Source organism: Saccopteryx bilineata, chromosome 3 (assembly GCF_036850765.1).
Source record: "Saccopteryx bilineata isolate mSacBil1 chromosome 3, mSacBil1_pri_phased_curated, whole genome shotgun sequence".
In the NCBI taxonomy this organism is placed as follows: domain Eukaryota; kingdom Metazoa; phylum Chordata; class Mammalia; order Chiroptera; family Emballonuridae; genus Saccopteryx; species Saccopteryx bilineata.
The window spans coordinates 121,010,715-121,023,670 of NC_089492.1; the positions used below are offsets into that span (position 1 = coordinate 121,010,715).

Genomic DNA, 12,956 nt, shown 5'->3' on the forward strand with positions numbered 1-12,956 from the left:
AACCGACACAACACGCACACACATCCCAGCTGTAAAAAGCGACAGCGCCAAGCTCCCTCGGCCTCACCACTGGGCTCGGGTTAGCTCCCGACCCCCTCCTGACCCCGGTCTGTGACTGCTAGTCCCCTGCCCTTCCCCCCAGCAGATCTGCCCTCGTACGCCGGGGGTCCCCGGCCCGCGCCCCGGGCGTCCAAGGGCGTCGGGCCGGGAAACACCGGCGGGAGCTCTCCTCCGGTACCTGCTCCAGCCCAGGTCCCTCTCGCGGAGGCTCCCGCGACCCTCCCGGCCACCCGGGGCCCTCCTCCGCCCTCTAGGCATTCCCGGCCCTTGACCGGGTCCCAACGCCGCCCCCCGGCCAACGGAGCCCAGAGCATCGGGGGATCCCCTCCAGCCCGGCGCCGGGAGAACTTACCACATACAGCTCCACCTGGGAACTAACGCATCAGGAGGGGTTTCTGCCCACTCCTCAAGCTACTCCCGCTCCATGCGGAGTGCCCAGCTCCGGGGGCCCGAGGGTGGCGCCGGGGAGCGGGCAGGAGGCGAGACTGAAGCTAAGACTCCGCCGTCCTCTGACTGAGCGCTCGGAACATTATACAATGGTGGAGGCGGCGGCGGCGGCAGGCAGGCAGGCAGTGGAGGAGGAAGCGGGAGGCGGGCGGAGGGGGCGTCCTGACCGAGCGAGCGGCAGCTTGTGCTCCAGCACTTGCTGTGCAAGAGTGACGTGCGGCCAGCGAGCCTCCCGCGAGCTCCCGGCCCTGGGCTCCGCAGGCCCCGCCCTCCACCGCCCGCTCCGCCCCCCGGCCCGGCCCCGCCCCCTCCCCCGGCGGTCCCGGGAGGCGCGATAAATGCCGATCGGCCCCGGCAGCCAGAGGAGCAGGAAGAAGCAGGCGGAGCTCGGGAGACGCCGGGTGGCAGCGCGGCCCACGGCTTCTTCTTCGGCCGGCGTGCCCTTTCTTTTCTCCTAAGGCTCAACTAGGAAGGGAGAGACAAGGAGACACTCCGGCCAGGGGACCACTACTTAACCACCAATAATCCCCTCACACTCTAGAAAAGACTCATGCAAATGACGGAACGGCTAGTGACAAAAGGCGGCAGCGAGTGCAGCGCGCGCACAGCGGGCAGAGTGGTGCGACCGCAAATATGACAAGCATCTGAGCTATTCGGCAACTTGGGGCCGGTCAGCAGGGCGGGCAGGGTCCCGCGGGGTGGTGGTGGGGGCAAAAATCCGACCCCGAGGTGCGGCGTACACGCTGCCACTGGGCTTTCGAGACGGGAGTCCCGGGAGGGCGCGGGAGGCAGCGCCTGCAGCTGGGACACTCCGCGACGCCGTCTGAGGACTCACCAGTCACCAGCAAAGATATTCCTATGGCAGGATGGGGGCTCCAGCAGGAGCCGGGGATAGAAAATGACACTTTCGCGTAGTGGCTTCGGCCCAACATTCAAAATGGGTCACCAAGTCAACAGCGCTTTTCGAGCAGGACGAAAGGAACCGAGTTGCAGCCTTCGTGCCAGGCTGGGCCGAGGTGCAGACCCGGCAGCCGGCCGCCTGCCCGCCCGCTGGTCTTGGAAGAGCCCACGCAAGTAGGGAAACCAGGCTTCAAGACGCAGGGGGGCCGGAGGCTCCGTCCTCTGCCCAGAAGTTTCATGTTGATAGCCTTTACCTTCTCCTGAAGAAAGCTTCTACTTTGAAGTACTTATATTTAGCAGGGAAATTTATACTAGTTGGGAGAGGTTGGGTGTATGCCTAAATGATGCAGATGTAAAAGTACTGGAAAAAAGAGAGACAGCTCTTCTGGAAAATAAAATTTATTTTATTTAAAAAATTACATTCGAGTTCAGTGCAAAATGTTACAAAAAGTTAATTCAGGCACCTTAAAATTTTAGCTGCCTACCCAAACAATATCATCTCAGATCACTTCCATGTTTAATTGTCCACTATGCCAGTTATATGTAAGGATAATAAAGCTTTAAGACCTAACATAGAGGAGATTATAAATTGTTAACATCAAAACAAGATTAGACCTATTCGAACTGTTCTATAATGATTTATTTTCAATTAAGCTGATGATCTTACTGAAATTAAACCTGGGCTAAAATGTTGGTAGAGGAGACAATGTTTCTTGTTTTATCTTTAAGGCAATGAAAAAATTACACTGAGTCCCCAGTATAATTAAAACTTCATACAGATGTTTCTTTAAGTACAACCAATGCCAAAAGCTAATTATTCATGGATATCTTTGGAAAGTCTCATTATAATGGTGTTCCAAATTACAAGTCATGGAAGTAGTGCTCAGGGCCCTGGGCAGGTCCTCCTCAGTTTGTGCCTGGGTGGTACAGCATTCAAATATTTTGCTGGGAAGACAAGATATTTTTCATTTCCAGAGATCTGCCTTTTAGAGACGACACTAACTACTAACAGTTTCCTAACCACCTACTTACTTATACTTCCAGCGCTTACTTTAAGGAGAAGCCATTGAATTAGAAGCCTCGATAATCTCTTCCTGTGATATATCTCTGTAGCAGAGGTCAGAGACTGTTGAATTTAAATTCTTATTTATGAACTGAAGTTAGCAGCAAGTTAGACTTGCAGAATTTTTGTGACACTTGGATGTTTTCTAGCAAATGGATTCCCAAATGCAGTATTCCTGTACAAAAAAACGAAGATCAAAGTGACAATTTTTATGTCTCCAGAGGGGACACATGATTCTGATAAAGCATTTGTTCTGTACGTGCCCAGCAAAGGTTTGCATTCTTAGGAAGCAACCTGAGTTTCGAGATGAAATAGTTTTCACCTTTCCACATTTTTGAAGGTTGTAATATTTCATCAGTGCACATGTTATAAATGAGTCCCACTTCCCCCACTTTTAGATTCTGGCACCTTTCACTAAGAAGTCAAAGCAAGAAGTGGCAGCTCCAACAGCTGCTCATGTGGTCCAACACCAGGTGGTTCACCAACCCCCCCCTTCCCCCCATGAAGTGAGTCCCACAGGCTGGTCCTGGGAATTCAAGTCCAGGAGGATAAGGAAAGGCACTCAGAGAACTTCTGAAGTGAACTCCCTTTTCAGTATGCAATGGAATGATTTTTAAAAAACTGTTTATTCCTAGCAAATGAGCATGTAAAGTGTCACTTTTGCTCTTTAGCTCTTTGGGACATATCAAAGCCCATTTAAAATAATCCTGCCCGCAGGATTTAGAGTTTCGAGTTTCTCCCTCTCACTTGCACATATAAGAAATTAGGCCAGCCTGACCTGTGGTGTGGCACAGTGGGTAAGTGTCGATCTGGAACACTAAGGTCAATGGTTCGAAACCTTGGGCTTGCCGGGTCAAGGCACATACGGGAAGCTACTATTATGAGTTGATGCTTCCTGTTACCCCTCCCCACTTTTTTTTTTTTCTCTCTCTCTCTCCCCCCCCCTTCCTCTCTCTAAAAATCAATAAATGAAGCCTGACCTGTGGTGGCGCAGTGGACAAGGCGTCGACCTGGAATGCTGAGGTCGCCGGTTTAAAACCCTGGGCTTGCCTGATCAAGGCATATATGGGAGTTGATGCTTCCTGCTCTTCCCTTCTCTCTCTCTCTCTCTCTCTCTCTCTCTCTCTCCTATCTAAAATGAATAAATAAAGTCTTTAAAAATCAACAAAGGAAAAAAACAATTTTTTTTAAAGAGATTAGGCCAGTCATTCACATTTAACTATCAGGAACATACCTGTTTAGGAAGAAAGGAAACATTTCTTTTCTAAGTATAAAATTGTGACGGTAATTTTTAAAAATAATCATGAGTTTAATTTCAGAGGTACTTCTCAGCACTGCTTTGTAGTTCTGGTACTAGTTTGCACTTCACTGCTTCTCTTGAAAGTTTCTGTGCTTTTACATCTTGCAAAATACTAGTCTATTGCACTAACTGAAGGCCACTTTTAGCACTTAATTAGTATGCATGAAAGAAATGACACAAGGAAAAGCTGGCTATATAAATGGAAAAACAAAGACTTTAAAACGGTTTCATATTTTAATTTTTTTTTTGCCTTTATTCTATATTACCTTTCCAGTTCCATATGAAATACTGGTAGTAATTGCCCACCTACATAACTTGGAAATATTGGTCTTATGGCAAAAAAGGGTGGAGGGTAAACATTTCAGTTATTAAACACAATGTATACACCAACTGTGGAAAAACCTTTTTATGGAAAATACAGAGATCCTAACTTAATGTGAACTTCTCATTCACTGATAACTGAAAACTGTCAATAAATCTTCAAAAAAAGTTCTGGAAGTCACATCACCTACCTGATAATCAAGGAGTTGCTACAAGATATGATGATTCAGAGAACTAAAGACTCTCACAAAGACAGCAGAGATGGGGTCAGTGCTTTTCATCCACTAGCAAGTTAAGACTTCATTGTACCAAAGGAGAAAGTGAAGTCATCTGCTTCTGCAAACTCTTCATCTCTTCTTCCATCTGCTTTTGTCAGGTTTATTACCCCGCTTCTCCCTGAAGTCACGCTTCATGTAGAACTTCAACTCCAGTGAAGGACTGCTTTTGCAAAGCTTCCCTTATTGTTACTGGACTGCTTTGCAATGACACCCATTACATTTCGAGTGAAGGGGCTATTCTTCTGTTAGAGATATGCCTTTGTTGCTTTAAAAAACCTGACAATATGTAAATTTGAAACCAAAGCTTGATAATATTTGAAGAAAATACTTTTAAAACCTTTTTATTTTTCTAGTATTTTATTAGTCCCTTCTAACCTTTACTAGAGAAGATGGCTTCTATTGGGCATTAGCTTTCTTCCTATTCCATTTGCCACTGTTTTCCCTTAAAATCCTCAGGTAGCCTGATCGGGTGGTGGCGCAGTGGATAGAGCATCAGACTGGGATGCGGAAGACCCAGGTTCAAGACCCCAAGGTCGCCAGCTTGAGCGAGGGCTCATCTGGTTTGAGCAAAAGCTCACCAGCTTGAGCCCAAGGTCGCTGGCTCGAGCAAGGGGTTACTCGGTCTTCTGAAGGCCCATGGTCAAGGCATGTATAAGAAAGCAATCAATGAATAATTAAGGTGTTGCAATGTGCAACAAAAAACTAACAATTGATGCTTCTCATCTCTCCATTCCTGTCTGTCTGTCCCTGCCTATCCCTCTCTCTGTAAAAAAAAAAAAAAAAAAATCCTCAGGTAAATTGTGAGGTCCAATTTGCAGCAGCCCTTCTTAAAGACCCAAGCTTTTGCTTTCATCCTCTCCCCAGCTGAAAAGTGAAGGCCTTTCCTGTTGACAACTCCTGTGTTCCTTCCCTGCCCCATGCTGCTCCATTAAGACTGGAGGTCACTTCTGAGAGACATGTCTCCTTGTACCCAGTTCCCCACACAGCACTGCTCTCTTGGTAGCCTCTCTGCATGTTGACTCTGTGCTTCCTGTCTATAAAACATCCTTCCTTCTTGAGGAGTTCATACTCTTCTCAAGATATTCGACACTCCTGGCTTACACAGAAAACTTCAACGGATGTTAGAAATCACACAGCCTCCACATCTTCCTTGTCCCTGACAACCAGCTTAGTGAGATAAAGGGGCCAGGTGTAGGACCTTGAAGATCTTTTACAAATAAAACACTCAATTGATATTTTAGTTTCTTAATCTGCTGTCACATGGATTTAGGACCAGCACGGATTCCAGTGAAAATAGTGCAGGTTTGTGGTCGGGGATTTGGGGTATAGTTTCTCAGCTACAGCCAGCAGTGAGGTTGAATCAGACCCTGGACATCATGGGGGTTGCTTCCACACCCCACAAAAGGAGATCAGGTTCAAAGATTTCTATAGCCCATTCTCAGGGCTAGGAGGCTATGAAAAGTGACTACTCCCTTCATGGAAGAGTTTTAGGGCTCAAATGAGATAATTGGCTCATTGGAAGACCATAAAAACAACTTCATACACACACATTTCTAAAAGAAAGGAGTAGAAGTACAAATAATGATAATATACTCTCTTCAATAGGATATCCTCTTTGAATTATTTGTCATATCCAGAAGACAGATTTGAATAGTCCTACCCATATTCTGCCGGCTTTGTTACCCACTACGGTTCAAGTCACCTAGCTGTTAAATCTATAATAGCCCCCAACCCCAACATTTGTATAGAAGCAGGATGGTTTATAGGGCATTCATATGGATTCAATTGTTTGCTCTTCATAACATCTTCCCTGTACCATAGGCAGGACAGGTACTATTTCCCACATCCTACAGATTAGTCAACAGAAGGACCTGCCAATTGAACTCTTCCTTTATCAAGATGACTCCCAGGGACGAAGAGACAAAGGAGATCTGGCAACTCTGAGATTTCTAATGTTCATTGAAGTTTTTTTTTTGTAGCAGCAGGAAACATTCAAGCTGGGTGCCTTAGAAAAGTATGAACTCCTCAAGAAGGGGAGGATGTTTTATAGACAGACAGGAAGTACAGCGTCAACATGCAGAGATCACCAGGAGGGTAGGGCTGTGCCAGGATCTGGATACCACTTTGCTTCAACGCTACACTAGAGTCATGAAATAACAATTCTATTTCTTACATGAAGAACTCCAACCCTGACTGTTCTTGGCTTGTTTAGCACCACATTTTGACCCGACCCACAGAATTAACAACCCACAACTGCTGCAACATCAACAAAAATAAAACCTTCCAGCCCCTACTCACTTCCAATACGGCTCATAAAGCTGTCATTTTTGTTATCACTCTCTTTGGCCTCTAGAACAGTATGTGATAGAGTAGTTTTTGTTAATATGGAATGATATTTATTCATATGAAAATATGAATATGCATATGTGTATATACATATAACTATTCACATATACTGTTTAAGCAGAATTTAGGAAACTTCATAATTAGAGGTCACTGTGAGTGATATAATATTGTACTTATAACTGCTTTTCAGCATTTTTTAAACATGTCATTTAGATTTAACAGTGAAAAAGAACTACTGGGCACTCACAAAGTACTTACTGTTAAGAGTTAAACTATACAGCCTCACTATTGGGGGAACAACCATGCAGATAAACAAATTATTGCTATAATTTTCCACCATCTACTACTTCTTTATGAAGGTTTTGTCTTCTCATTTTAATTGTTTTAGTTAAATCATAGTTGAAAGTACACAGCAGCATTTGATAATTGCAAGTTGGAAAAAAATTTTGCCTTTCCAAATTTTCAAATGATGACTTGAATGGTTCCAATGACCATTTATTACCTTTATCACTTTCATGCCCTCTTGGTCATGGAATACAAAATTATGCCAATAATCAAAGATGTTCTGAATATCATCACCCAATATTAATTTCTAGGAAAACCTGTTAAAATGATGACAGGAGAAATAATTTTTAAAAAAGTATTATTCTCTTGCCAGCTGTTTTTATGTTTCAAAACTAAGCAAATTTATATGACTGGCTATAGACTAAATTCTATTTTCTGCTATACATATTTGCACGTCTATACTATCTATGACTATACTATACCTTTAAATCACCTGTATGAGTAGCAAGATCATCTAAGAGAAGTATGGTGATTTGGGTAATATAAATTATATACTTAAATTATTTTTTGATCCTAGCTATAAAAATTCTACTTTAAGAATTTAAAAAGTTTCAAAGTATTAATGTGTATATAGATGTCCGGAAAATGACTCTTAGTTCAGGTTCTACAGTATCATTAGAAAATAAACATGTGAACAGAACACATATTCAATGTAAATATAGTATATAAATAAAAATGAATCAGCTCTTTGCCACTTTGCATTTTTATTGGTTTTCTGAAGGAGAGGTAACACTTAGGCAAGATGGTGTAGACTTTACCGTTTCTTTTAGTCACCAGCGTAAAACTGTTTTTTCTTTTAGGGCCAGTTGCCAGAATAAACAAAACTTTTCCAAAAATATCCAACTGTTCAATAATACTAGTCCCTTACTTTAAATTAAAAATTTTTATTTAAAATTTCAGAAATGCACAGAACAATGTCAAGTAGAAAGAAATTACAGCAAGTATCTCAGATAAACACTTGTATAGTCAGCCAACATTGCTACACATGATTTCAATATTGAACAAAAGATTTAATCTTGCTAAATACTATTTGTTTCAAAACTGTTGTCTTAGAGAAGTCCTGTTTGAGTTATATGAAACTCCTTAAATGGGCAATTATCAGAGAAACTGGCTTTAATGGAGAAAATAATAGTGTGAATGAGCTATATGTAACTTCCCTTTTTAAAAACAGAAGTTGAATCTGTAATGCCAAATTTAGAAAGGCGAGTGGATGTCAGCAAATACCACGAGAATATCATCTATAGCCTGGACGCCCACTGCCATTCTGTTTTGTTATAAATAAATATATACTCTATGATACTGTTTGCTTAAACAATGCATGTATTTAATCATCCCCAAAGATGATTCTTTTAAAAGAAAACCCACATGTGAAAGAGTCACATCAAATTTTAAAATCTCACTTAAAAAGTGCCAGATTCCCTTCTTTGACAACTGTGATTCGTTTGTCCTCATCACACAAAGTGCAGCACCGTCCATACTGGGGTGGCAGATAAATAGCTTTTGTGGGAATAATATTGATAATTTCAACACCATTTATATTTCTTTTTAACTTTCTTTAAGAAATTAATGCCACAATTACAAAAAGATAGAAAAAAAATTCAATGAATCAGATGTTCATTTTTGATCCATTTTGATTTATTACCACTTTAAAACTGTTAGACATCAGGCTTTTAGTTTTAGTGATAAAAATTAATAGCTCTAAAAATAAAGACTCCAGAATTACTATTTTCATGTTATAACCAAAAGTGAAAAGTGATAAAATAGAACCCTTTCTAAAAGTTCATGAGATGAAATGATTGGAAATAATGGAGATCCATACCAATTATAAATAAGAATACTTAAGACTATATAAATACCAATTCTCTCCCAAATTCATCAATAAATAAAATGCAATTCCAATTTAAATATCTTTTTTTTTTAACTGAACCCGGTAAAGCAAATCCAGAAATTAATCTGAAATAGCAAAGGGCAAAATATAGCTATTACGAGTTTAAAGAACAAGATGGGGAATGTGTCCGATCAGTTATCAAAGCTTATTATGAAGTTCTAGTAATTAGAACAGAGTGGTGTTAGCATAGGGATAAATAAATAGGTCAACAGAACAGAATCGAGAGTGTAGAAATAGATCACACACACACACACACACACACACACACACATATATTTAAGGTCTACCGGAAAGTTCTGTCCATTTTTGGAATAAAACAAAATACAAATTTTTCTTACCGTCAATAAACTTTATTAAATAATATATTTCCACACCAATCCTATCTTCCGAATATGGTCTGAAATGGTTTGCTGAGCTGAATTAAGCCTTTCTGCGGTCTTTGATGTTGTCAGAAAAGGATCTTGCTCCAACATGGTCTTAACAACATTGTCATCGATCAAAGATGGTTGCCCAGAACATGGCTTATCAGAAAGGTCGAAATCACCTGTTTCAAATTTTTCGAACCATCTTCCGCATGTCCTATCAGAAACTCTACCTTCACCAAACACTTTCAATAAATTTCTACATGCTTATGTAGCATTTCTTCCTTGTTGAAATTCGTATATAATACAGTGGAGTAAATGAACTTTATCAGTAGCCATGGGTACACTATCGCTTCACACATAAGACTAACATGAATCAACTTTGTTTTAGTTAATTTGCTACATCAGTATGTATACATTAAGTGATAAAAATAGAGAGGCACACATGCGCCAAATAAACATGTGCTTATGTGTCAAAACTTGTTGTGACAGAAACGGACAGAACTTTCCGGTAGACCTTATATATACAGAAGTATAAAATATGACAAGTAAGATTACAGATCAGTGGGAAAAAAATAGGTTGATTATTCAATAAATGGCTAAGGGTCACCTGATTACCTGAATGAAAAATAAAATAAAGTTAGAGATCTAACATTTTTCTAAAAAGCACATTTCAGGTGAACTGAAATCTAAATATGTAAAACAAAACTTTAAAACTCCTAAGAGAGAATACAGGAAAATATGTTTGTGGCATCAGGGTAAGGAATGTGTGATTATTGTTTGTCTCCTAAGATTCATTCTCCACTTTCCTCTGCTTTGCCCTGTGCCTTGAAATGTTGACTCCTCCTTTGCCAACTAGCTTCAAACTGGATTCAGAAAAGGAAAGTACCACAAAGAGATCAGTGGGTCAGAAAGGAAAGAGGCTGGGGCATTTCCTTCTGCTTCCAGCCTTGTTTTGGCAGTAGCCCTCCCTCTACATCCCTCTACCTGTAGGTAGCCCCTGAGTCAGACCTCCGACTCTCAGGGATTCTAGCAAAACCATTTCTCTTCTTCCCCCTTTAGCCCAAGGAGAGTAACAGCTTCCTGCTGTTGTTGGATTTCCATTCCTCAACTTTTGTCACATCTCTGTAAAGTCCCTTGATGAAAGTCTCTTTAATTGAATCATTTAGTGGAATTCTGTTTCCTGCCCAGACTGACTATTAAGAAATAAGACACCCAATGCACAAACTATAAAGAAAAAGATCCATAACTCTGATTCATTAGAAAATTAAACATAATAGGCCCTGGCCGGTTGGCTCAGCGGTAGAGCGTCGTACTGGTGTGCGGGGGACCCGGGTTCGATTCCCGGCCAGGGCACATAGGAGAAGCGCCCATTTGCTTCTCCAACCCCGCCCCCTCCTTCCCCTTTGTCTCTCTCTTCCCCTCCCACAGCCAAGGCTCCATTGGAGCAAAGATGGCCCGGGCGCTGGGATGGCTCCTTGGCCTCTGCCCCAGGCGCTAGAGTGGCTCTGGTCTTGGCAGAGCGACGCCCCGGAGGGGCAGAGCATCGCCCCCTGGTGGGCAGAGCGTGGCCCCTGGTGGGCATGCCGGGTGGATCCCGGTCAGGCGCATGTGGGAGTTTGTCTGACTGTCTCTCCCCGTTACCAGCTTCAGAAAAATACAAAAAAAAAAAAAAAAAAAATTAAACATAATATAGTACAAACAAGATAAATGCAATAAAGACTGTCAAATGATATATGTGATTCATACAATCAACAAAAGATCAGTAGTATTCAAAGTTAATAAAGAACTCTTCTAATTTAATTCAGTGAGAGGAGGGGAGGCAGAGACAGACTCCTGCATGAGCCCCAACTGGGATCCACCCAGCAAGCCCACTAGGGGATGATGCTCTGCCCATCTGGGGAATTGCTCCATTGCTCAGCAACCGAGCTCTTCTTAGCACCTGAAGGCGGAGGCCATGGAGCCATCCTCAGTGCATGGGGCCATCTCACTCCAATAGAGCCATGGCTGCAGGAGAGGAAGAGAGAGAGAGAGAGAGAGAGAGAGAGAGAGAAAAGAGGTGGGGGAGTGGTAGAGAAGCAGATAGGCACTTTTCCTGTGTGCCCTGACCAGAAATCAAACCCAGTACATCCACATGCTGGGACACTGCTCTACCACTGAGCAAACCGGCCAGGGCTTAAATCAATTTTTAAAAAGCCATATAAACCCAATAGAAAAATGGGTAAAAGAGGAAATTCAAATGTCCAACAAATGTGAAAAGATACTCAACCATAACAAGAAAAATGCAAATTATAAAGAGTTCACAGCTATCAGAGTGTCCACTTTGGAGATAATTTAGTATTATCTAATAAAGTCAGAGATGTATACACCCTGCCCACATAAATGCAGTCTTTCTCAGCTGGGTTCCATGAAAAAAGAAGCCCTACAGAAAACTGCTTCTTCAATCCTCCCAAAGATGGCATACAGTTAAAAACCAGTGGTGTGCTGGCAAATATTTAACAACTGTGGGGGGGGGGGGGGGAGGAAGCCCTATCTGCAGTCATTTGCTGATTTCTGTGGTGTACATTCCCCATCAAAGCTGATTTTTAAGCCTCTCAACTGAACTCAAGAATTAGAGATTCGCACAATCACTCTTAGGAGCAAGTATCAGTCATGTAGCTGCCAGCCCAACACTTGACCCATTCTACACTTAGGGGCCAGAGGTTAATTCACTACACACAATGGAAGCATTAGGGTATTGGGCTTAATTCTCTGGAGAAATTCCGGATGAGAAGGGTTAAGTCTAAAATCTAGAGAAACTCTTGTTATTTATATTTTATTTTAATTTTCAATGATAGTTAACATTCAATATTATTTTATATTAGTTTCAAGTTTTATAGCATAGTGATTAGACAATTATAGGAAACCGTTCTTTTTATCTCCCATGGAGACCTAGAAGAATGTTTGTGGCACCTTTGCTTGTAATAGCTAAAAATTAGAAACAACCTTAATGATCATCAAGATGAAAATATACTGTATTGATATACTTGAAAACTGTTGTGGTTAAGAGGTACTAAAGGTACCATATAGTATCAACATAATTAAATCTCAAAAACATTATATTGAATAAAATATGTACTATATAATATCATTATATAAAATATTTTACAACATGCAAAACACTGCTATAAAGTATTTACAAATACATATGTATGTAATGATAAAACAAAAGCATTAGAGATAAAAATATTCAGGGAAGTGGTTACCTCTGGTGATGGACTCCGGGGGAGATACACAAGTGGCTTCTATTTTATCTATAATGTTTAATTTCTTTTTAAAAAGCATGAAAAGCAAATAAATACGTTGTAATAAATAATCTGAATTTATTGTTTTAGATTTTGTCAGGTTAAAAAATGTTTTGCTTTCTTCCTTATCATTTCCATGAAGTAGAACTTCATAAAGTTTTTCCTATAAATTCTAATATCTATTAAAAAAAAGCATTGGCTAATATTTGTATTTCATATATTTATTTATTTCTCACTATTTCAGTAATAACTTACTCCTTTCACTCGTTTTGATATATTCTTCTTTCTCCTTCTCTCTCTCTCAGTAATGTACTGTAAGATCAATGATAATGCTAGTGTAACCGGAAGTCCTTAATAGGAAG

The 12,956-nt window shown here is 41.3% G+C and overlaps 2 protein-coding genes across 6 annotated transcripts in view; both read right to left on the reverse strand.

Annotated features, from left to right (window-relative positions):
* The window catches only part of PELI1 (pellino E3 ubiquitin protein ligase 1), a 1,042,993-nt gene that overhangs the window by 626,208 nt on the left and 403,829 nt on the right, over positions 1-12,956 (reverse strand). The gene's annotated exons all lie outside the window — the stretch shown is intronic.
* SERTAD2 (SERTA domain containing 2) overlaps positions 1-12,956 on the reverse strand; it is a 133,900-nt gene that overhangs the window by 22,038 nt on the left and 98,906 nt on the right. For 4 of the 5 annotated variants that reach the window (XR_010730292.1, XR_010730291.1, XM_066267243.1 and 1 more), the window contains exon 1: positions 413-715. The exons of the other annotated variant lie outside the window; for it this stretch is intronic. The gene's annotated coding sequence lies outside the window, so the exon portion shown is untranslated. Of the gene's footprint in view, positions 1-412; positions 716-12,956 lie in introns of those variants that run through there. 5 annotated transcript variants of the gene reach the window in all.